The 21,508-nt window shown below is 36.7% G+C and overlaps 1 long non-coding RNA gene across 2 annotated transcripts in view; it reads right to left on the bottom strand.

Annotated features, from left to right (window-relative positions):
* Window positions 1–21,295, bottom strand: part of LOC143693539 (uncharacterized) — a 65,976-nt gene extending 44,681 nt beyond the window's left edge. For both annotated transcript variants that reach the window (XR_013181301.1, XR_013181302.1), the window contains exons 1-3: window positions 20,479–21,295; window positions 19,777–19,815; window positions 13,174–13,219 (exon numbers count right to left, since the gene is read on the bottom strand). This is a non-coding gene — a long non-coding RNA (uncharacterized LOC143693539). The remainder of the gene's footprint in view (window positions 1–13,173; window positions 13,220–19,776; window positions 19,816–20,478) is intronic.
* Window positions 21,296–21,508: the final 213 nt, after the last annotated feature.

Below are 21,508 nucleotides of genomic sequence, written 5' to 3'. Positions count from 1 at the left end.
CCACAAGACTCCTGAAGAGGAACAGAAACTGCATTGCTTCTCAAGAGCCAAGAACTGCCACTCTGAAGTTCAGTCCAGGTAAAGTCCTACTAGAGTGGTGGTTGAGTCACCATTCCTGGAAATGTTTTAGAAACAAGTAGACATGGAACTTTGTGACATGATTTAGTGGCATAGCAGTGTTTGGTAAAAGGTTGGACTGGATGATCTTGAAGGTCTTTTCCAACTTGAATGATTCTATGATTCTGCAACTCTAAACCACACATTCCTCAGAGTAAGCCTTGTGCAACAGAGACATGATGTTTGCAATAAGAATGGACACTTTGCCATATGACCTCATGTGAACACCCCTGCTCATCCCATGGTGAACCACTATGTGTCATTTGACAATAGGGAGAAGAGGAATCAACAGGACAAAAGTTGAAAGAACACTTGGCAACCTCTGGTTTGTATGAACAGACTTGGAATAGACAAACTTCTGTCTTCAAATAGTGTTAAATGTTACTCCCTCACTCATGAAGTTGTGGTGTAGAAGTCAGAGTCACAGCTTTGATGGAGAGAAAGTGTTGTCAAGACTGCCTGGACTTTTAGGTAGAGTTTTGTGCTAGAAGGGTCTGTGAAGTTTCACAGATACCTTCACTTTTTGAACAAATTATTTGTCACAGCTGAGATCACCTGCTTTCTGCAATAACAAGAACAAGAAATCATGGAGAAAAACTATAAATGATAAGTTTTGCTTAACTGCCTACCCACTCCTGTAACCTCCATTAACCTAAATCTCCTTTAAGGATAACTGGATTTATCAGTCTATTGTGAAGTTACTTTCATTATGGTATCAGATGCCCGGCTGCTTCCCTGCCATGCCTAGATGAGTCCTGACCCTGCCTGATCCCAAACCGAAGCAAGGATTTTGCATAGAAGAACTACAATAATCTATCATATCCACCTTGGAAAACATAATTTCATTACCCATTGGCAGGATACTGCTCACCAGTAGTTCTGTACTGCAGCCAGCATGGAGAGTAAAATCCAGAGACATTTAAATACAAGGGCAGCTGAAGGCCCACTTAGATGAAGGTGATGTTATTTCCTCTTCATATATCTTGCTATGCAAAACTGATTGTCAAGATTTTCTGATGAGCCAAAGAAAATGAGTTATGTTTCCTAACAAGGCAATTCAGCCTAATGCAAGCTGGAATAGGCCTTGCTCTATGGAGATTCTCCTCAAAACCAGAATTTAAACCAGCAATCTGACTTCTAGATAAGAAAAGACTTTTTAAATGCAACTGAAGAAGTTGCAGTTCATGGAGGTGTACAAGTTCTTGCTTCTTTTCTCTTAACTACAGAATGACTTGGTAGTAACATACACATAAATATTTTTTACTACTATTAGCCTTATTTATCTGAAAATGCAAGGATACTTTCTCAAATCAGTTTACAGTTGTTAATACCTGGCAATTTCTTTGACTATTTTTTCTTCTTGAAATTTTTGTCTCATGGTTTTTATAAGAACTCTTAGAATTTTTAAGGTTATTGAAAGTGTTTTATGCTGAAGTGAGACAAAAGATAAAATCCTCCAAAATGTTCATGAGAGAAAACAGAAGAATTTGTCTTGCTCAGTCAAAACATTTTGTTTTGATTGTTTTGAACAAGCTCATTTTAATTTTTAGATTTTGGTTTTTTTTTAGTTTTTTGTTACTTGGCACTCTTTTAAATTGATAAGCAATTTAATAGAAAAACCTCTTTTTAAAATTTTCTTCCAAAGTGTATATGCAGGGTGTTTGGAGAGTTTAAAGCTTTTAAAATGTTTGGTGTTCAGCATGTTTTAGAATATTGTTCTGTGTGCTCATAGAGGACAGCAGTTTCTTATGAACAGTTTTGTTTTGATGAGTACCCCTTTCTGCATGAAAAAATTCTAATATTTAAAAGCTGTATGTTAACAAGTCTCATTTTTTGTATATGCATCATAAATTCACTTTGTAACTTCTTCTGACTTTTGAATTTGCATCAATCTTTTTGTTAATGCTTTGATCCATAAATTGATTGAGAAAAACAATCCTTAAAGGGGAAAAATTTATTGATAAAAATATACTAAATTTGAATTATTGTTCTGTTTTAAAATACTTTATTAATTTAAAATACTTTTTGTGTTTCAAAATATCTCTGGTAAGTAAATAAATCCATTGCCATAATAAGCAATTATGTTCATGAAAAGTGGTAATGAGGAAAGAAAATGTGAAAATAAATTAGAACAAATGACATTTTAAAAAAATAACCTTTTGTTTGTTAATTGTACAAATAGCTCTTGGAAGCTTATTCAGGGCCAAATATAGATTCCTGTAAATTAAAAAAAAAGAAATGAGAAGGCATAAAAGGTAACACCACATAGATTTGCTTAATTTTTAAAAGTTTACTGCTTATCCAAAAGTAACAATTAAGAATCTAAAGTCTTATGTTGAAACCCACCATAAATAATTACTTCAACTCACAGAATTAAGGGATTTATAACCACAAGCAATACAATTTCACTGAGGATTTTCATCTCATCTTGCCTAGGGTAAGCCAGTCACATGATCAGGTGAACAGGATAAGAGAGAAGAACCAAGTGAGATTTTTTTACTGAAACTAAGGTGTCTCACAGAGTATAATATAAAGTTACTTTATTGCCTTTTCATTATATTCCAGACATAATTCCATGGCTTCATACATTGGACAGTCATTCTCATGTAAGGCAACATCAGTACTGAGTGGCACCTGCTCCTCAAGAGACAAGTGGGAAGAGGAGGGAGATAAAAAATGTGGGAAGTCCCGTCGCTGTGACTGGAGCCTACTAATGATGATTAAATAGTAAGAGATTATAAAAATGAGCAGACTTCAAGGATCTGATTTTTATTGCATGAAATGTTATACTGGTCTGGTCTAGACTCATGTAATGTTAAGTGCTTATACCTTTTGTGGTATCTAGGCTGTCTTCATGGTCAATAATAATAAGTACACCTATTTATGGCACATTTCACTGTAATTCTCTATTTTAGACATCTTCAAGACGGGATGAAATAGTTTTTGGAGAGTGTTTCCTCTCCCTTTAGGGGAACTAAGGACAACTAGCTCAGGTATAAAATTCTTTGATTGGATTTATCCCATCCAAAGCAGAGGGTGATCCTTAACTTTTTGAAAACATCAAAATAAATTTTTACATTCATATGAAAATATTAATTTTTTACATTCCCAGCAATAATAATGTATACATAGATTATTCATGCACCTTCCAGTACTCTGAGTCATTCACTGGTGGCACTTGCTGACTTTTTGGTCAGATTAGAAAAATTTCCTTGTCCTGATTGCTTTGATTTGTGCAGTGGGTGACAGGCTAAAGGAATCAGGGTGTGGTCTTGTGAGTGTGTGACTGTCCTCAGACTTCAATCTAAGTGCAATATGTGAAGTTCTGAAAGAAACCATTCCTCATTTCAGTTACTTTTTCCTGTTTGTGCTTCCATGTTGATGGGAATAAATGAGATGAGGTGCTATCTTAAACTAGTGTCCATAATTTTTTTTTCTTTTTTGTGTAAGTCAGGATAGATAATGATTTTCTTAAATAAATCTACTACTAAAAATATTCTCAGTGTTCTTCATTTCTATCTCAATTACAAATGAATAAAGAAAGAGGAAGATGGAAAAAAAAATCCAAGGGAGTAAGAGCTTACAAATTACACTGGGCAAACAAAGAATCTGGGTGTAACTGCAGGAAAAAAAGGAGAGTTAAGAAGAAAAAGAAAAGAAACAAGGAAGAGATTTCACTCAAAATTTTGCTGAATCTGTAATATCCCTTTAAAAGCTAGAAGCAGAACTGTACCAACTGATATCTGTATTATACATTAAAGAAATAGGCACTAAGCCTCCATAAAATTTCTACCCATCTGGAGACAACTGTAATTAAGGGTGACCTCTTTTCTTTAGCTGTTACATCTCACAGCTTCTTTACCCTTTGTTTTTGCAAATGTGTTTACATATATTGTGTCTCCTAATTTGTGAAACAGAGCACAGCAGAGAACAGTCTCATGGAGTGCACTGATGTATGAATAATAATATAAATAATATATGCAAATCAGACCTGATCAGAGTGGTTTTTCCCCCTACAGGGGGAAGCAAAGAGCTTCTGTTCTTGCTCTCCTTTGGGGCTTGCACATACTCTGCTTCCCATCATTTTGGGCGCCCCCTTTTCATCTTCCTCTTCCTTTTCTCTGTGTTTGGCTGCTGACCATCTATAGGCTGGTTTTGTATTTAACTCTTTCAGACATATGTTTGCATGTTTTCCCGTTAATGTTTAGCAGAATTTGTCTTCTATAAATAAAATGGGTGACATTTTCACTGAAAAGTAGATCTGCTTGAGACTTCAGGCCATCAGCTGATCATATCTCCAGTGTATGGCTGGGAGATAGCAAAGCTTGCAAATAACAAAACATTATCAGCAACCATCGTCCTATGTGGGTGTCTTTGTTCGACCTGGTATAACATATAAACCTTCTGTTTCTTAACATTCACCTATGCATATGTGTACATTATAAACACCATGTGCACATTATAATGTATGCCTAGTCATTAACTAAAGCACTAATTTATTTTTTATACAGCATCCATATACTAAATCATTAAAAAATCAGGTAATTTTGAGCAGTGAAAAAATGCCACAAAAACCTTCTCAGCTGCTATTATTAGTCTAAAATCCCAAAAGTAGCAACTTAAATAACTGATAAGTAGCTTTTATTCTTTATGTAATCCCCAGGCCTTTATTATTAGCATTGGTATTGCCACCTACATTTACAGTCCCTTTCTTTTACAAAGGAATTAGAATGACTAATTTCTCTATTCTCCCTTGTGAAGCTTAAACTCTATTTTACATTTCCAACCGCTCTATTTTTTCACAAAACCTTTCTAAACCTTTTTTTCAAAGTACAGGGAAGCTTTAAAAAACCAGAAGCTATCACAAACGTTTGGACTGTTTGCTGCAGTCTCTGGTTCTGTAGCAACTTAACTCTGTCCTTCATTTCTAGGAGAGTAAACAAAATACTGCATTGCAGCAAATCTAATTTAAAGAGACACAATAGGGCAGAGGTCTGGATAAGTAAGGCTCAGTTTTGTTTCCCTCGTAGCAAAATATTAAAAGAAACAGGAGACACAGAGAGAAGCAGCCTATTTGTTCTTTATTCTATTTTTCAGTAATCAAGACTTAAACAGAGCCCAGTAGACACGTTGTATTTCAACAGAGGAAGTCAGCAATATCCATTGCTGGAGGAATATCACAATGCTGACATTTCACATTGCTGTAGTGAATACAGCAGGTATGAAAACCAGACATATAAATTAATAAGATAGTGATTTGTGACTGATGTTTAGAAATTATTTTCTCAAAAAATCAGATGACTTTAATAGCTAAAAAGTGAACAATATTTTCCACTTTGAACAAGAGCACTGGAAATTAGGTGGATCATAGCTATCACATGAGAACTCCAGATGAATGTACAGACAATACTTTAAAATTGAGGGTTTTAGTGTGTTTTATGTAGAATTCAGAGGCAGAATGCACATTACTAGGGAAGTGAAAACACACCAAAAAGGAAGTTAAATGAGAACTATTTCTGCCTCAAACTTGCAACAGTTGAGGTCCAGAGGACAGGGGCATAATGTGGAATTACACAAGAGTCCGTCTCACATGGAGCTCGGCTCTGTCTGATTTTCTGCTTTTTTTCTCAACACCAAAGTGCAGAAAATGTGTTTTGGACTGATGGCTTCTCCATAAAGGGAGTTGTCCTACTGCTGTAAGATATGGAGATCTCCCCACATGATTGAGATCCCCCCACAAGACCTGCTGCTGTTACTGGGTCACACAAGGCAAGGTTGCTTCTCCAACACGGTCTCCAGAAAACAAAGCTTGGAGTAATGGAGCCATTAGAGTCCCTGGTGGTTAAATCAGCAGCAGTGAGTTTTCCTTCATCTCCCAGCCTTTCTGCTTCTGTTAATCTCACCTGTTTCCCCCAGAAGCAGTTGGAGACACCAGTGTCCAATCCACATCCTCAAAATGCCTGATTAGATGTGAGCTGCTGCTGTCTCTCACTTATTTGAAATCTGTCAGTGGTTTTAGCTCTCAGGCTGGAAGTTTAATATCTTGTATGAACCTGTTCTGTCCAATAGCAAGTGATCTGTTCTGAAAGCTGCCTCTCTCCTTTTCCTCCCCAATTCACATAGTAAATACACGAATGAACAGGGATAGTCTCCATTTACACTCTACTGCACTCAGACCCTCACCACAGGTGAGCACTGCTGGATGAATCCAATGTACACATTTGGGTGAGACCCTTCCCTTGTCAGTACAAGGCAGCAGAGCAAGGGCAGTCAGTCAGATCCCACCCTCGTCCATAGTCCTGCAGGTTGAATAGTCTGAGTACTTTTGCAGTAACACAAAACATGAACTGATGCTTCTTAAATGGAAGTTGAACAAAGTGTGCTTGAAATAGAAGTGGCATTTACCCACATGACTTTCAGTTTACATACCATGAACTTCTTTTTGTGCGTAGCTTAGTCCATATGACTTTATATATCAATTTCTTACAGGTGAACACTTGATGTGATTGCTTTAAAGGTTTTCTGTCCCTTTTGGAGGACAGATCTGCTGAGGGCTGAACCCCCCCTTCCCATGGAAGGAGGTTGAGAGCAAGATGGAAGTTGCCCACTTAATTATCTTTTCACGTGGCAGTTATGTTTCTTGACAAGCATGCTGTGCTTTGCACAGCTGATGAAGGATTTAATCTAAATCCTGATCTGTAAATACAGCCTACACATTGTACTGGCAGCTATGTTGGTGTTTTGGTAGGGACTAAATAAAATTCTCTTTGGTGTTAGTAACTTGAATATCAGCCTTTCAAGAAGCCCAAATGTAAAAATAATTAAATTCTTTTATGTAATAGAGGTTTATGAGACTACAAGGAAAGCTGCCCAAAATGCGGACCAGAGTGGGAGTTAAGCCAAGTGTTGTCTCTGGAGGCTGAAGCCAAATGAGTGTTTATTTTTTCAGACCATAACACTTCTACAATATATTTGCTTTAAATTGAAGGACATAAAGTAATGTTTATATTTCACATCTCTACTTTGGCTGGTGAGAGGGTCCTCCTCCCCCGGGAAGCAGATGGGGCTGCTAAAGGTAATGTCAAACCTGTGGGTATCAGGTACCAGCATGAAGTCAGTCTGATTATTGTTTATATATCTCTCACATCAACCTTTCTTGTTTCCTCACAGAGCACAGAAGCCTAGCTTTCTTGTTTCCTCACAGAGCACAGAAGCTTCTTATGCACTTGTAGTCAGACACACACATTCTTTCTTTTCTGGAAAAAATCATATCCTGGCATGATTCCTGTGATGTACTCTGGACTTTGCTTTTCTATTGACACAAATAGAAGCTCAGTGTGAACAAATGGACAAAAATTATTAAAACCTTCAGATATTACTCTCTTGAAATCATGTGTAAACTTTTGCAACAGCACAATGATATGGCCAAACAAATGCTTTTAATAGCAAAATGAAAGTCATTTGCACAGAAATGTATAAATAGGAAGCAGTAAAAAGAACAACATTTCTAATTGTTTACTCTTATGATAAGCAAGGATCTGCCTCTAAAAAGGGGCAACTTGGAGCTTGAGGCCACTAACAATCAATTTGTATTTAGAAATATCTTGATGCTTTCTGTTAGAGTGAGAACTGCTTTCTTGGTTTTATGCTTGCTTTTGACAGTCTTAACTGAGCTTTCATGTATTGAACTTACAAGAGTTGTTAAAACATTTTGATGTAATTCTTGTTACAGATGATTTAAAAAGCTTTTTAATATGCCTTGTAAATTGCAAATGATAAAGATATTTTTTAATTCAGAGTAAAGGAGAAAAGGAAATTGGTTGAATGGAAATGATAAAATGAGTTAGCTATGTGTGGTTCTAATGATTTCTTTCATTCCAAGGTGTAACAGTAGCAGGATTACTGTATTTGCTGGTACCCCTGTAGCAGGGAGGAATGATTAATCTGACTCCATGTTTTCAGAAGGCTAATTTATTACTTTATAATACTACATTATATTAAAGAATACTATACTATACTAAAGAATACCGAAAGGATACTTACTAAATGCTAAAAAAGTAATAATGAAAACTCGTGACCCTTTCCAGAGTCACAACACAGTTTGGAACCAATTGGTCAGTGTCTCAAAACAACTCACACCAGAATCCAATGAAACAATCACCAGTGGGTAAACGATCTCCTAACACATTCCACATGTGAGCACAACACAGGAGAAGCAAATGAGATAAGAATTGTTTTCCTTTTCTCTGAGGCTTCTCAATTTATTGGGAAAAAAATCATGGGTGAAGGAATTTTTCCAGAGAATGTGAATGCCACACAGGATTTATAATGGAAGGTTTCTTTTTGTTGTTGCATTTTATCTCTCTTTATTTTTCCTTTTGTTTTGTCTTGTCTTATGAATGCTTCAAAATTGTATTCATTTGTGCAGGGAGGAAAAGATAACATATCACAAGAGAAGGTGGGGTGGAAATCAAGAGTCAATGAAAGAAGAATCAGTGAAAGAGCCAATGATGAGGATGCTGTCTTGGGACTAAGAGAACCCAGAGGCAATTCCTTTCTCTGCAAAAAATTCAGTGTACTGTGACTTTGAGCAAGACATTTCAGGCTATGTTCATAAAATATTTTTTGTTGCAAAATATTATTGCTTAAACCCAGAATACTGTCTTCAAAATCCCCTTGCTGTCAAATTGCAGAGCTACCTCGATTTTCTTGGTGCCTGCAAAATATATTAGTAAATTCCAAAGGCACTCACTTTTCCTCTGCCTTCAAAGCTGATCTACACTGCTGAATATTGAAATAATCTTTGAGCCAGATGGTGAGCTGCAGACAGATTCTTCAGTCTGATGGTTACAGCGCTCAGCTGAGATGTAAATAGACCTTGATTTTAGCCTTCATAGTCATGGGTTTATTATTTACAGGAACTAGAACAGCTTCAATAGCAAACTGAGGGAGTTACTCTTCATCACCAATTAGATTTCATGGTCTGAAGCAAGGAAAAGTCATGTGGGACATGATGAAGAGAGATTTAAAGTGTTTTCACACTTTCACCCAGCTGGTATGGAAGTAATGTGCTTATCATGAGAACTGAAGGGAACAGAGAGAGGGTGTTCTGTGATGTATCTGCAGAGGGGACAAATTGATCTCTGACAGTTCCAGTTTCACCTCCCAACTAAAAAAGGGATGGGGTTGGTGCAGGAACCCAAGTTTTGGATGGATGATATTGGGCAACTCAACCCCTTTTCCTCACTCTAGGAAACCATAGGCTTTGTAAGTGTCACACTAAGATACTCCCAGTTTCTCACTGTGAGGTAATTGTGGGTTATTTTTAACAAATCCATGTATGGGTTTGGGATAAATTTATGTCAAATCTTGACTCTTTTATATGTATGACTTGTTATGCTCCAGTGACAGTAAAAGCAAGCTTTGCTACCCCTTGTACTGGGAAACAACCTACCTAAACCAGAGATGGGGAGTCCAAAACATGGCTGAATAATTAGAAGTTTGGTATTTCAATGCCAAATATATGCTCTTAGATATATATAATATATTCTCAGGTTTATTATTATCAGGTTTATTATATTCTCAGGTTTATTATTTATTATTATTGATTATATTTCTCAGGTTTATTCACCTGAGAAATATGAGTAGTTACAGTCCTCTAAAGGATGCTGTGACCAAGTACTTTAATGACTGTGAGACACTCTTGAATTAGGGCAATGTGAACACATGAGCATATTTAGAATAGAAATGCTACTGAGTCAGGACATTGTTTTTTTCTTATTTTGCAGAGAGATTCTTGTATTATTAGAGTGATAGTTATCACATTTTACTATTTTTTTCTTGGATAAAACAAGGATTGAAATATAGATGGTTGCATCTTGAGTTTGAAAGCATAAAATTTACTTGAAGCAGAAAATAGTTAAGGTAACATGGTTCAGAAAGTCTGGTTAGACTACAGAGTTGGTTAGAAATGCTTTGTTTTGCTCTCAATATGCTTTTGAAGTTCTCTGTTTGAGGCTGTAAGATCCTACAACGACGTTCTAAATATAGAAATTCAGCTTTTTACTCCTTTTAAACTGATCTATCATGAAATAATCATTGAGTGGGATACTCAAGGAATTTTTGACAGTTAATTTTAAATGAGAGGCTTTATGCTGTCTCTGGTCTAGGATGGATTTTAAACTTTTATTTGTATTTTTTAAGTAAATTGTAATAAAAGAACACAAAGCCTATTTGGTACTGACTAAAATTACTCTGTTGTCTTACGTGTTTGAGATATATATATGAGATTTCTAAGAACTCTAATCCTGATTTCCATTAGAGGAAAATTCTAAGTTACCATTTTTTACACGGGCAATTATACCACAGAAATCATACTGCATTGTTACTGCTTTCATAGTGTCTGGGAGCATCACAATCCAGGGTGTTTAAGATACAGGGAGCTGTCTCCACACAGTCTGTATCAATCTCAATATGCACATTTGCTGTTTCTCATTGCCAGTTTCTTACTGGAATCTACACTAGTACGTCTGCATCTCAAAGAAATCAAAGAATAAGGAACTGAGAGGGGCTCTGATCACCCTGCTCATTTCCTCTGTCCCAGTGAGCTGCTCCCTAATATATTTGACTCACTGAGAGACAAGGGCACCTTTATCCTATCCCAAAGGGAATAAAGAACATTTAATAATTTTCCCCATTCTAGTAACATTTGACATATTTAGATCTCAGAATCTCAGAAAGGTTGGGGTTGGAAGGGACCTCTGGAGATGATCTAGTCCAACCCACCTGCTAAGAGAGATTCACTGAGAGCAGGTTGTGCAGGGTTGTGTCCAGCTGGATTTTGAATATTTCTAGAGATGGAGACTCTATAACCTTGTTGGGCAGACTTTCACCTCCTTTCCTCTTAATTTGATTTTTGTACTGTACTATTTCAGGATTTCTTCTCACTTTTGCTTCTTTTTTTTTCTGGATACTCCTGTGCTTGATTAGTTTTTTCCCCAGTATACCTTCACATTGTTCATCATTCTTCTGCTATTTTGTTCAATTTCCTTGAGTTAAACCATAAATTTATTTTACATTTTTCATCTTAGTAAGATAGTTTTGAAATGTAATCCTGCCTTCCAAAGTGGTGACCCTCCCTCCAAACTCAAAACTTTAATATCAGGAGGCTCACCTCACTAAGTCAAATACTATACAGCACTGGATCTAGGGCTGTTCTATCCCTCTTGCCTCCTTCCATTTTGTCAATAAAAAAAAGATATCTTCTTGTTAAGTAGCATTTTCAAGCCAGCTGCATGTTGACCTTAGAGCTGTCTTACCCACACTCCAGTGCCTTTGTTCTCTTATGCAAATGTCATGTCAGTGTCCAAAGCTTTATTAAAGTCATGATATGTGACATCCTCTGCTCTTCTCCCATTCACGAGGCCTCTTACGCTGTCATAGAAAGAAATTAGTTTGTTTTGACATGGTTTGTTCCTGACAATTTCATGTTAGCTTTTAGCAGATCCTTACAAATAGACTGTTTGATAACTCTGTAGAGTCATCTGGGCTGCATGAATTAACTTTAATCAAGGAGAGCAGAAAAAAGATTTTTCACAGAGGCTGCCCATCCAGAAATTGGCTAACCAAATGGTGGTATTGCTTTGTGGCCCCAAACTTTACATTTCTTGTCACTCTGGGTAATAGATTTTGAAGGGTTATAGGAAGGGTAGAAATTGAGAGTGTCCCTGTGTTTTTATCTGCTTTATCACATGACTTTGAGCACCTCAGAAAAACAGGTGACACAGAGATAAAAATGATTTATGGACCACCTCAAGGATAACTAGGAAATGTGTGGTTTGCTACTTGCTGAAAACTATGCATCTGAGCTAGTCTAAACCATATTCTTATTGTTATTTCTCTTCCTCTTCAACTCTTCTAGGTTCTTTGAAGGCAGGATCTTATTTAGTATGTATTTGAAAATCGTTTCTCCAGGGTATACTCTGTTCTGAGTCTAGATACTTTTTTTTCATGAGAACTGTCAGCATTAAGAACTCTAAACAGTTTGCAAAATTAAGAAAAGAAGCTAAAATTTGTGGGATTTATATATATTTATATATATATATATCTAAAAAATTTATCTATATTTATTATATATTTATATATAAACATATTTTGAGCTCATTTTTAAAAAACTTTTAATGTTCTTCCACTATAGGGACTTCATCTTTTTCAACTTTCCTTATTTTCTAGTTAAGTGAGTGTTGAAAGAACTATTTTCAAGTCCTGGAAGTTTATGGAAGATTCTGTGTGTGATTAAGCCATGAGAGCTTGAAACTAGGTTGAGACACTACAGTAGGAAATAGCTTTGCTCTTACCTCTGGCATTAATGTTCACAAAACATCTGAAAATTATAGATTTTAAGTCATTAAAGAAATAATATAAATTTTTAGTTAATGTATGCACAAAGGATTTTGGATGGCCACCTTCCAAACACAAACTTCTGTTTTTGGGATCCAGAGAACAGATGAAAAAACATGAGGAAAATATTTATTTCACGCATATTTCAAAGGATATTTAGTGTCTTTCCAAATGCAAATGAGTATTTACAGCACCTAAAGTCTGCTCAGAAGCCCATACTGCTAGCTCATGAACTGGGAATGATGCCCAGTTATGATATTATAAACTGGAAACCTTCATCTCCTTCTTTTGTAACAGACCACATTTGACTCCTTTCTCTGATGTGAAGATGAGTGAGATATTGGACTTTGTCAAACAAACAAAGAGAGAATAAATCTTATGATGCAATTATTCCAGGGGGAGAAGCGAATCAATAAATCAAGTAAATATGAAAGTTTTGGGCTGTGCATTGGTAAGGTCTTATATTTTCAACAAACCAAGTGGAGAACACAGTAAATGCCCCTTAAAATCTCTCCTAAAAATGGAGATCCCTAAACTGACCATTCTTAAGATAAAGTAATCCATAGTCTAAAAGAGCCTTGCTATTTTAGGAATGTTCTTTTGCTTCCCTTTTTAAAAAAACCCCAAAACCAATGAAGAAAAACCAAACCCCATTACCTTATAGTAAATCTCCACTGGTCTTGAAATGTCTTTCCTCTTCCTCCTGCAGAAACAAACTTTTAGGCTTTTAACTGAACAGCATCAAGGCAATATTTGAAAATCTTGAGGTTCTCCATGTTTTGTTGAAAAAGTTAAAAATATCTTTAATTTCATTATCCTTGTACCTTAGAACTTGATCCTGAAAAATCCCTGATGTGCTGTAATAATGTAAACTGTTATGTCTATAAAGTTGTGTATCAAATTATCAGATATATGACTATACAGTCCTTATGCAGGAATTTAATAAAATATGTCCCAATTAAACTCATATGTTTGAGGAAAAAATCCTGTCTCAAAACAAACACAGGAGGAGACTTTAGTTTGTGGATTGCTAGATTTGCACTCAGCTCAGTGGAAAATAGATTCATCTGAGTTCTTTTGGCAGAGGTTTGCAAATATGCTTTTTATCACTTATGGTAGTGAAGACAACTTCATTGTTTTAACAAAGAGGTCTGGCAATACAGTACATCAGATTTTATGAGCTTGGCCTTGCAATTTCAGAAACAAGAAATGAGAAATGAGACTAAAAAGCGAGAACTACCAGAACTCCATGTTCTCCTTGGCACTGCAGCAGATGCTGAACCTGGCTGAACATTTACCTTTAGATACCTCCTGCTTAGACCTGGGGTGCCAGGTTAAATCCATGATGCATGATCGTGGTGCTTCAGCTATGATTTAGGTACATTACCTACATGCCATTTTTTGTAGATTCAGATTAATTTCCAAAGCCATGTTGAACGGATTATTTTTTAATCAATTCTACTATGCTGAAAAAGTGCAACAAACCTTTCCAGAACCAAGAAAATTTCTGACAGATTTAACAGTGGTTGCTGGAGACAAAATAGCTAAATTTATCATTCATTGCAGAGGCCATTTCTTCAAACTTTACTGAAAATTCAGGAAGTACGAAAGGTCAGGAAGCACTTCTGTTCTCAGAAAAGGGAGTAACAGATTGCACTGCAAAGCCAGGCAAACTGGGACGCTCAGTCTTTTTATGCCCTTGAACTGGGACAGTGTTTCAGCTAAGGATTTGTCATCACTGGTGATCTACAGGTTTTCTATTGTATGAAATCTACATTTCAGAAAGATATTGGAATAAAAGTTTTGGTTTGTTTTATATTGGAAAAAATAGGAGCAGTCAAACTGCATTAAAAGTGTAGGTAACAAACAGATAAAATACTCTAATGATTACATTAGGGATCCACTGATCACAACCTTATGGAATTTGAATGGATGTAGGACTTAAACTGCTGAACAGCTTGTTTTCACTATTCTATAACAATATTACACCATTTAACAGTATATATTATCGTCTATTCTGTGAAGAAACTCCTATTACACATAACTCTAATGTGTGTAACAAATTGAGTTACACATAATTATTTAACAAACTGCAAAATTGTCATTAAAAAAGGAGATGTGTATATATAAAACACTGGGAGAATGAGGTAGGAGACTGAAGGTAGACTACCTGAAAATGCTCTGTCAATAATTTCTACCACTTTAAATTATTTTTATAATTTCTAAAACAAAAAATATTTTTGTAACTGTGAAGGATTATGCAGATGGAAAGGAATTTTATGTTCTATTTTCTCAGAAAGCTGGAACTCCATTTATTAGAAACATATTGGGTAGGCTCAGGCTACCCAAACCCAAAAGGCAATCTTTATCACCCAGGAACCAGGAATATGTTGAATTCTGTTAGAAGTGTAAAGAAGCAAAGCAGGGCTGGTGGTGAAAGCGAAGTGGTGCCATACTCAGAACTAGAGGAGGTCTGTGAAGTGAATGTTGTAGAACATATTGTGCACACAGAACCTCTGCCAAGAGGTTGCCATCTTGGCTGAAGACAGTGTGGGAGAAGGATTGTGCCAAAACCCAGGTGGGACATTCTGGGACAAGTGCAATTTGCAAAAGTTGCTGGGAAAAGGGCAACATGTTCTCCCTCGTGCACAGGAGGGCTGGAGAGGAGTATTGTGAATCATCTTCAGCACACTCATCTTCATAATTCCTTGCAGGAGCTGTCAAACTATGTTTCTGACAGCTCGTGGGATAAAGCTGGCATAAAAATTGTTCCACAGGACTGCTTGTATTTCCCTGGGGACAGGGGGTCTCAGCCCAGGGACAGAGACAGGAGTAGCCTTTGTGCTTACAGACCGGTAGTCTGAGAGCTGGAGTTCAGACACTAACACAGCTCTGAAACAAATTTAGAAAACAGATTGACAAAATGTGTGTGGAAGGGAGGCTTGAGAAGAACAAAAGGCTTGGTCACTGGTTCTGGAGGAACTAAAAGCTCTGTTCTTATCAGCTCTCTCCATCCTATCAAGGTGAAAACTCTCAGTCATTCCCTGAATTCCAGGAGGCTGCTAGCAAAGAGGGTGAGAGGAATTCACTGCTGACAGCATGCAAGCTGTGGAGCCCTGTGAAGTATAAAAATGTGAACAAGGACCAAAGCTGTTTTCATGAGATCTTTTTTTTTTTTTCACAATAGAACTGCTCCCTTAGGAAGAACAGTGAGATCTTGCTACTTGTCCCATGTGTTAGAAGTGATAAAAGAAAATGAAAAATATGAAAAAACACAGATCTTTCAGGCTTTTAGTTAGGAAATGAAAACTAGAATTTTTTGTGATGGTACCTTTTCTTCCAGGATTTATTCTTTCTACATATTTATAGGCCACTTGACAAAATTATTTTCTTATAGCATAAAAACTAAGATGAATCTACCTATGTTGGGCTGAATAAGTTTAGTTGCTGTACCTCTGTGCCAAAAAGGCTTTTCATCCTGGGCATTTTTCATGCAAAAATAGTACAAAGTTTACATTGTTACTATGTAACTTAACTGCTTAACAGCAAATATCAGCAGAAAATCTCTAGGAAGGTTTTGTAAGCTACAGCTTTATGCCCTATTAAGCCTTTGCACTCAGGTGCTTTGACTTTTTTTATAGAATTTAAAAAGAACAGAAGTGGCCCAAATTCTTTCATCACCTCCTTCTGGACTGGGACTGACAGGATTCCTAACAAAACTGGACTTGTCACTTTGTGACTTTTTTTCACTCTTTTTAAGTGAGCTCAGAGGTCCTTTAAGAGAGATAAAAGATGGGAGAAAGATAATAAAACCACAGATACAATATATATATATATAAACCATTTTTCAACATTAAAGGAAGAGACATCCCTTTCAATAGGTTATTTATGGGTTTGCTTTTCATGCTGAAGAAAAACAGACCTCTTCTTTTCTAAGCTGGTGTCTGGGGGAGGGAAACCAAGCTGCAGTTATTTATTTGTGTCTTTGCTGTGATGGAAAAGCATCTTTTGTTCCAAGCACAAGCACTTCCTCCAGTCTCCAGAAGAATTCAAAGTTAATTTGTTTTCTAAAAAACCAGAATTGATCAGGCAGGAGGAGGCAGGAGTGGTTATAGTATTTGCTGCAAAATAGTGTATGTTCAATGTACATTTAGCTATAGCTTAGGACTATAGCAACAAATTGCAATTCTATACAGGAAAAGAAACAGGCTAACTGTTCTCAGCATCTCCAGGGACTCTGGATAGAAAAGCAGAGAAGAGGCTCTGGCAGCAGCACCCTTGAGGCCATTTTCACAGGGGTCCTGGAAGAAATCTGTCTGAAAGCCTTCCTGGGACCACCAGTGCAGGCAGTGACTGTGAGTGCTTGGAATTGCCTTTGTTCTTTCAGCTTCTCTTCTCCATTCTCTACCTGCCTTTTCTGCTCAGCTTTGAAAGGACAGGAGGGAAGTGCCTTTGTCCACTTTCTGGTCTTATGTATTATGGGGTGATACCCTACTGGCAACTCTCCTCTGGATTGTAGAGACATAACTATAGTTTTGGTGGAGGTTCTTTTCAAGGTCAGCTGTATCAAGGACATTTGAGACTCTGAAAATATCAAGCTCAGAGCAGTGACCACCAAGAGCTGTGACTGTTGGCAAGTGAAGGACAGTATTTCTGCTTGCAAGTGCGTTGCAGGGTTTTACAAAAAAACTTGTGTTTCATGGCAGCACTGGGACAAAGAAAGCTAAGAAGCTACAAGGTGTTTGACTCCTGTATGATGCAATCTATCTGCTCAAGGTGTGATGAAATGTAACTGTGGGTGTGCATGGCACAGTTCTTGGAGCACACCGTGACACATACCAGCGAGGGGATGTCATTCCTTTTGCTTTGGGCAGTGGGTGGAACAAGAGGAAAATTCAGCATCTCACTTGTGACTTTAGCAATTCTTAAGGGGCATCATTTCAGTTTTTAAAACTCCTTCCTGACCAAACAGGCAAAAGCAGCCAGGGTCAGCAAGACCTGTTCAGAGCAGATTGACTCTAGCAATGGCAGGGAGACTGTGCTGCCATCACTCCTCATGGATGTGTTCCCAAATGCTGACCTGGCTTCAACAGCTCTTTCAGAAGAGAGGGCAGCCCTGGATTTGGGAAAGGGTGCTCAATAATACCTGCAACTTGCTTTTATGTTTTATGACAATGGCTATACATGGCTCTGACACAATGCCTATATGGGATAGGGACTGTGGTTAAAAATGTCTTCCAACACTTGCTTTTCAAGATTTGGACACTAATACTAGATTAGGTAGTGTCAGGGAGGGCTTTTGGTACCTTTTCAACTCTGCAAGGAACCACTGAATTCTTGGAACTTATTGCCATATTTCTTCACTTATTCCAGATTGGATCATTTATACTTACAAATTCTGCTATTTAGCTTATTGATGATTGTGTCTGTTACTGATGATGAAATTGATCTGTGGAACTGTTTGGCTCAAGGCAAAATAAATTAACATAAAGAAAATAAGTCTTATTTCTGGAAACTTTCTTTATTGATGATTATTTTCCGTAAGACTGCTGTTTCTTCACTCATTTAGAAATACATCATAAAAGCTCATATTTCCATAATTTTTGCAGTTTTTGTCTGGCAGAGAGACACAGAGACAGAATTATTGAATTCTAGACTCCAAAGAAGCATCAGCCAGAGTGACATCTGTGTGGAAAGAGTCACACAGTGCTAAATCTTGGGGTGTTGCTTATAAACTATTCATTAATAAAAGTATTCTCAGTCAAATTTCTGAGACAGAACACCATCAAATTTCTGAGTAAAACAGATATGTGATATATGCAAATGTAGAAGCACATATTCTTTATGAATAGCTTTTAAACAAAAAGCTATCACTGGAAATTTGCCAGTGTACCTTATGCAAATTTTCTCACATTTTTGCTGCTAATGTCTAATGCAAACATTTTCACCCTCTTTTTAGTCTGTATTTATTAATACTTCTCCCTTAATTTTCTCAAAGAGATGATCTGTTATTGTGACTCCAACTACCAGTTCTTACTTTTGACCTCTTTAGAACAAGACCAGTAATTTATTTTCCCCCAAGATTTCCATGGCTTCTGTCAGTGAAGACCTAATATTTCTCCACAGCTATGAACAACTCAATCTTTCATAGTGGATTGGTTTCAGGACATGGCAAAATTCAGTCCCAGTCTATAGAGCAGGTATTTATTTAGGCCCTGAGTTTTGTAATGGTCTGCAGTTAGTTACACAATAAGCTCTTGATGGAATGAAGAATTGCTTCAAAGCATCATTTTCCCCTGTGCAAGAGGCACCTCTCCAGCTAAAAATAAACACAGGCAGTTTCAAATAACCCCAAAATAGCATTCTTCCATTTCTTCCAAGCAGCAAAATTATCTAAGAGCATTCCAACAAAATAAGGTAGCTGTATCACATAACAGGGGCCTGGGAAGTAGTCAGATGCCACAGTGATAAGAGCTATGTAAGAATATAAATAGAATATTATAGAGACTGCTCTAAAACTCTGGAAGAAGTGTTCCCTAGCTTTATAGGATTTGAATATGTCAACATGCTGAACTAGTAATAGGGCAGCCCTTTGTAAAATTTTTCATTGCACCTTCCAATCACCCAGGAAAATTAATGGAGTAGTTAGTAATGTAAAAATTATTCAACAAATGGTGATTAGTCAGAGCTGTGTGACTGATTAAACATGTCAAAATTAATAAAATGTATGTTTTACAATAGATGAAAGAAATATCTTAAGAAACCTTAAAAAGAAAATTCTGTGGTTTCCAAAAAAGAAAATTTGCTGGTCTAGAAATGAAAATTATAGATTTGAAAATGATAAAACTGAGCTAGAACCAGCTTGCTGCTCTGCTACAACATCTGATATATACTGTGGTCTCCATGTTAGGTGCTGCATGCACACCAATCAGCTTTCCTAATCTTAAATACTGCTTTCACACAGATTCCCTCACAGCTGGTTTATATCATGGCTGTATAATGACATAAACCAAATCTCACAGCTCCCCTTTCATGTGTAATGAACCCCCGTTCTAAATGTTTCTGTAAAGACACGAGGACAGGACGTGTCTGCTGTGTTTCCCTGTCTGAAAACCATTTTTCTGTTGTGTCCCAGATTGCAGCAGAGGTCCAGCACAGCTCTCACAAATTTTGCTGTCACGTTCCTTGCCTGGCATGCACTTGGGAGCACAAGGCTTTAATTAACTCATAGAATTAAAATTGATTGTGATGTCACCTTACTTCATTCTGCTGTGCTGTCGTCCAAGCTGAGCATGGCCCCTGTAATTAGAAATTAAACTCTTACACCAAAATGTCAGAGTAGGTGCACTGCACAGGTGGCAAGTAGATGCTTATTTTGCATTTCTTCTGAAAATAAACCTTAAAAATAGCTGCAATATTGAACTTAACATATTCAATGAAGGCACTATTTTACTTTCAGTGTCTGATTACAATTTCAGTGTCAAAAACAGCAGACTGAAATGAAATACAATATTACTATGTGATACAATTCAGTTTACGAACATGCATTATTCCATTTATTTTCTTCTACTTAAAATCCTTGAAAATATTTAGATGATTATTTAAATAGTTTGCTGGTTTTTTGCCAAGTGTCATATTAAGTCAGCTGCATCTCAGAAAATATGTGTATCAGATGGGAATTGTGCAGCAGCCTTCCCATGCATTACTATAGTATTTTTTCACGTGAAGGTCTACTTAAATGACAGTTTGGATTTCCTCTCTTTACTGTTTAAAGCAGTTTGTCATTAAAATTCCATTTTCTTATGTGCTTCACTGCACAGAATGAATAAATACTTTAAGGCATTTTCCTGTAGCCACATTGATTCAGTTGATGTACAAGTATTTAAACATGGACATCCTACATCAATAAGTATCACAATATATTAATCATTTTCTTTAAAATCAAGTGATTCTTGAGCTTACCTTATTGCAAATAAGGTGTTTCTTAAGAGACAGAAAGAGATAGAGGCTAATACAGACAGCAGATATTTAAGATGCAATAATGATTAAAAAAAAAAATAGGAGCCACCGGCAGTTCCATAAATAAATTTGATTCCTCTCCTCATTTGGTTAAATGCTGAAGAGACCTTTTCAAAAGGGGAAAACACAGAACAATTCCACATAGTCACTATTCAGAAATGTCTGCCAAAATCAGAGGTTAATTTTGACATTTTCCTTGGTTGAATTAGATTCACAAGAAAAACTGATTTCCCTACATTATTGCAGAAATAATATCTCCTGTGAGTAATACTGTTTTGCCTTTCTTGCTCAGCCATTTTTTACAAAAGTGGGAAGAGCAAAATTACTTCATTTTCTGTTTAGATGAGAAGGAGCCTTGTGCTTGCAGAAAGAAAAAAAAAAGGTGAGTGAGTGAAAAAAAAAAGGAAATTCTCAGCTTTTTAATAACATGTCATCTGGTTGTTTTCAGAACAGTCAAATTTTGTCTTCAATAAGAGTAATATTTTTTTTTTGTCCATGATTTTTATGGGCTCCATGGTTTCTAGAAATTTATGATCAATAGGCTGGGCTCTCAGTGGTTTTGTGTTCCTTTCCATATTTTCTTAAAGATCTTGTTGTTTTCCATTTTCTTTGCAGTGTCCTTGCATGACCTCCCAGAGAAAGGAAGATATATCCGTCGTTTAGATCTGCCTACTCGCAGTTGTGCTGTCAATGCACTTCTCGAGCTCCTCCAGCCGCAGTTTGATTTTTCCTTTCCTTGTGTTAGCAACTGAATTTTCATTTGCACTCTAGCTCTGCACAGCTTGAGTGACTTATGTATTCTTTTCCCCTGTAAGCTTTTTTTCACCTGTGCCTACTTGTATTAATTACCAGTATTGTGTTTTCATGCTCCACTTACTTGATTTTTCCCCCAGAACCTTTAATCTTCTTTATTGTGCTATCCAATTTCTTCCTCCTGGCATTTGTTTGCACATTTTTCACAAGCTAAAGCACT

The sequence above is a fragment of the Agelaius phoeniceus genome, chromosome 3 (assembly GCF_051311805.1).
Source record: "Agelaius phoeniceus isolate bAgePho1 chromosome 3, bAgePho1.hap1, whole genome shotgun sequence".
NCBI lineage: Eukaryota > Metazoa > Chordata > Aves > Passeriformes > Icteridae > Agelaius > Agelaius phoeniceus.
This window is presented reverse-complemented; position numbering and strand designations above follow the sequence as displayed.